Below are 4602 nucleotides of genomic sequence, written 5' to 3' on the forward strand. Positions count from 1 at the left end.
TCGTACTTAATACTTAATACTTATTACTTAAGACAAGTCACATTGTCACAAGTGAGTCGTGACAACTCACAATTCACATCAAGAAATGATGAAATTTGAAAATGAGTCTATGAATAATGACAAAATGTGCCATGTCCATACAACACCAAATCAAAACTAAGGTAATCCAAATCAAAACTCATCATCCGATGAGGATGATGACCCTGGAGAATCAAGCATATAACCCTCCGTGATGACATTGCCCTCGTCATCATACTCAAGCCCTGTTATCATGGGCACAGGTGGGTGGGCTGCCTCAGATGTCCCTGTCCCTGTCTCTGCATCATCCTGCTGGGTAGTGTGAATGAGGCGAACGGCCTCATTCGCACGTGCTCGAGGAGTCTGAATAGGCAGCTTCCCTCTCCGGGCGCCTCTCTGGCCAGAACTCTGCATCTGCAGGTCCCTCATGTAGCTGAATTTTATAACCTCGGGCTCTCGATCTCGTCACTCGCCTGTCTACACTCTTCAGCTCTCTATGCAGGAGGCAAAGAATCTCGTCCTGCTCATCTCTCAACCGTTGCTCTGCCTCATCAATGGTGGTAGGATCTGGGACCAGCTTGACACGTGTTGGATCCACCTATTCAACGTAAAACAAAAGAGAACGCGGAGTGTCAATGACTCAACTTTTTGTATACTATAGTATAAAAGCTATGTAAATGGGAGGCCAATCCCCATAAGAGAATGAATAGGATAAACTCACCTGTTTTGGGGTGCCCAAAGCATGATAAGCTCGTACGAGCTTCATGTTGGCCCTACAATAGACCAGTCTCTCTAGTTGAGAGGTGCTCAAACGATTGCGTATCTTTGTATGTATGAGCGAGTAAGCGCTCCAGTTGCGCTCACAAGCACCTGCTGAAGAATCCTGCACTCCAATTCAAAAAAAGTGCTTCATTCATGTGAGCTCAGCAATTCCCAATAAGCTTCACAAGACTAGTTCATAGTCCATAGTACATACATGATATACATACCTGAGATACCACTCGCAGAGCTATATCTGTAAGCTGTGGAAGACCCTGTCTTCCATAGTTTTGCCACTAAGTAAGAGGAAGCTTGGTGGCCTCTGGTCTAAGAGCAACAACTCTAGCAAATGAGGGTCCCACGTTGTTGACCCAGCTGCTGCTGCAGAGCTTCGCATCAATCTCCAATTGCTGCTCCACATCATACATACTATTAATGTACCTATCTCACAAGGTGAGCAGCTCCCTATCATGAAAGAGAAGTGGCGTCTTGTAGAAAGGATGGAGGAATGCAGCCATCCCATGAATGGGGCGACTCATATACCCCCATCGATAATCCACAATAGCCAATATATCATCTCGGCTGCAAGAGTAAAATAAACAGAGAAGTAGAGCAATTAGTAAGTCAAGACTCAAGAATCAAGATTCTGTAATCGGCCATCAAGAATCAAGATTCTGTAATCGGCCATCAAGAATCAAGATTTTACTTACCAATTCTGTGTCAGGGACGTACAGGCTGCAATATGACTCTTCATCTGCATGAAGAGGTGGTACACTAAGCCCAAAGTGGAGCCCTCCATGTCTGTGACTCGCAGAAGTACAAATACTGGCTGCAAAGCCACTAAGAGAGTTTGCACATCCATCCAGAGGGTCTCATCCAGTATCCGTCTCTGTATGTATTTGGTGGGCTCTGTCTGTGAATGATACATATCTCTCCACTTTGGATCCACAACTGTCTGTAATAGTGGATCTCTCAATTTGAAAAGCCTGTGTAGCACCAAATACATATAGGCAAATCTTGTCTTGGATGGCCGCACCATATCTAGGTTGCTGTGGCTCCTAAAGATAGCCAATGCCTGCTGCTTCTTTCTGAAGAATGTAGTGATCTTCGTGGCATCAGAAACTGTGGGTTGCACCCAACTCAGCTTGCCTATGTCCTCCATAAGCAAATCAAGGCAATGGGCTGCACAGGGAGTCCACACAATGCAAGGAAACTCCGCCTCCACCATGTCTCCCATTGCCTTGCAATTAGCAGCATTGTCTGTACAACCTGCACCACATTCTCTGGACCAACTTCAACAATTGCCTGGCGAATATGCTCATAGATACTCTCAGCAGTGATGCGTTCGCCTGCCTTCCCAGCATCCACAGCGCGTAAGAAATACGTACCAAGACATGAAGAGACAAGAATATTGATGATGTGTCGTCGCCGTGTGTCACTCCAGCCATCTGAAATGATAGTGCAACCAAATTGTTGCCAACCTGCTTTCACTGGCACCAATGCCTTGTCTATCAAGGCCTTTTGCTCATCAAGCATCGTGGTGCGCATCTTTTTGTACTCAAGCCCTGACCATGACTCCGTGTGTCCAACCTGGGCTATAGCTCTGACCATCCTCTTCCATTGGTCAGTCCTCAAAACATTGAAGGAGATATTGCACTCTATGAGAGTGCCAGCAATCTCCATCTCAGCCACCTTTTGCCTTTCTTTGACCCAAGACTGTGCATGCACACGAGAAGGCAAGGTGGTTTGCCTTTCCGTATATGTATCACCCTCATTCTCATCTTGCATGACAGAAGGCCTCTTTCTGGCACACGATGCCTGCTCAGAAGAGGCACGCTGAGATTCATCAACCTGCGTGGATGGACCAGCCAAGTCCCCAAGAAGAGCATCATGAAGCGCATCCTGTGTCTCTTGTGTGCCTCTTCCTCTTCCAGCTGCCCCCATTGCAGGAAAATTTTCAGCAATCAACTGGTCTCTCAATGCTTGTGGCACTCTCTTGCACCCTGCACAATTGTTGGTGGTGCCAATGCCTGTGAGGTGCTTGATGACACGAGTAATTGTACTCGTGAGGGTGAAATTGCAGTACTTGCACTGCCATTGTCGAGTGCCACTACCTGCCTGCCCTGGAGTAGTCACAATGCGAATGACATTTGTGTGCTCCTTCCAGTATGGGTTCTCTCGCTTCGGCATGATTGCTTTGACAAATTCAATGCACAATGCCAGCAGCCATACAATTTCAATCAGGATTCAGCAATCATGCAATGCATAATATTTAGTGGGCAGCTCAGGTGAGAGTGAGTGTGAGAGGGAGGGAGGGAGAGAGAGAGAGAGAGAGAGAGAGAGAGAGAGAGAGAGAGAGAGAGAGAGAGAGAGAGAGAGAGAGAGAGAGAGAGAGAGAGAGAGAGTTATGTTGCTGCCTTGGGGGCCTGAGCAAGGGTGGGTGGGGAAAGGGGCACAGAAAGCTTACAGTATCGTCGGCGACCACCACACGCTATACGGACAGGGAGGCAAACAGCTTACAGCCGGTGAACACAGAAGGGAGGGCGGTGGCGAACAACAGGCGACGAACAGTATCGTCGGCGACCACCACACGCTGTACGGATAGGGAGGCGAACAGCTTACAGCCGGCGAACACAAAAGGGAGGGCGGTGGCGAACAGCAGGCGGCGAACACACAGACGGAGTCCAGGCGGTATCGGCGAACCCAAAAAAAAAAAGATACGAGATGCTATCGCTGGCAAAACCCGAAACGACCACCAAAAAAAAAAACCGTACGGATCCCCGTACTGTACGGATGTACGGTACGGAATGGATCCGTACGTACGTTTTGATCCAACCTTGAGAGGTTCCCCGAAGTAGTATTTAGTATTCACAAAGCCTTTCATACTACTGCAAAGCTTCTATTTGATTATTTCTCCAATGTTGGAGTACAATGGGTATGATTTCTTCAAGTGCGATTTGCTCTTGAGACATCTTGCAATTATTTTTGTTGAAGGTAATTTTTGCAACCAAAAAAAGGTATTCGTTTTATTTATAGATAACTAGTTTACAACTTACTTTTAGCCTCCTAAAACATCTTTACAAGTTTGGACAGACGTGAATTGAAAAACTTATCCTTGGATAAAAACATCATAAAGACATTTATCACGTTCATATACTCCTGGAAATATCTAGGTTGATAATACCCGTATATCTCATAGCAAGCTACTAGGTCGGAATTAAAAAACTTATCCTTGATAAACCCTTGTTCAAGCAACTACTGTAAGCTCAATTGCCTCTAAAATTGCCCTTTTAGTATTTGGATGAGCTACTAGTATTAGCTCTATCTCATGGTATACCTCACATGTAAATGGTATCTTCGTTAGCTCTTTCTATAAGAGATCAGCATATTCTCTTAGCCATTCTACCTCTCTTGGACTTGGCCTTGTGTGAGTTGAATTCATTTTTACTATACATAGATGGCATCTCCCTTTTAAAAGTTTAAAAGCCTTGACCAGATGTTATCGTGGATGTCTTGAAGTTCCCACTGCTTGGGTCTTGTTCCCATCCAAAAATAAGAAGGAAACTATCCCTTTGTGGGAATGGATGTCAGCATGATCTTGAGTTAGGCAATCCATCCCTATAATCCCATCATATAAGCCTAAGGGAAGAACTTTGTGAATTTGCACTAAGTGGCATTCCCATCTAGGCTAAACTGAATTACTCCTCGGGAGTGTAAAGAGATTTACCACTACCCAGTTCCACTTGTATTTTCTTTCCCTTTAATGCATTAAGAACTAGATTATGTATGCATCTTAGAGAAATAAAAGAATGTGTACTTACCGAA

The 4602-nt window shown here is 45.3% G+C and overlaps 1 pseudogene across 1 annotated transcript; it reads right to left on the minus strand.

Annotated features, from left to right (window-relative positions):
- Positions 1-1184: 1184 nt before the first annotated feature.
- LOC147636217 (uncharacterized) lies at positions 1185-3045 on the minus strand (annotated as a pseudogene). Its single transcript, XR_015266395.1, has 2 exons — positions 1488-3045; positions 1185-1359 (listed from the first exon to the last, which is right to left on the minus strand). The product of XR_015266395.1 is annotated as an uncharacterized LOC147636217 (transcript).
- Between the last annotated feature and the right edge of the window lie 1557 nt (positions 3046-4602).

This window comes from Cibotium barometz, chromosome 8 (genome assembly GCF_041138505.1).
Source record: "Cibotium barometz isolate CiBa-2024 chromosome 8, ASM4113850v1, whole genome shotgun sequence".
NCBI lineage: Eukaryota > Viridiplantae > Streptophyta > Polypodiopsida > Cyatheales > Cibotiaceae > Cibotium > Cibotium barometz.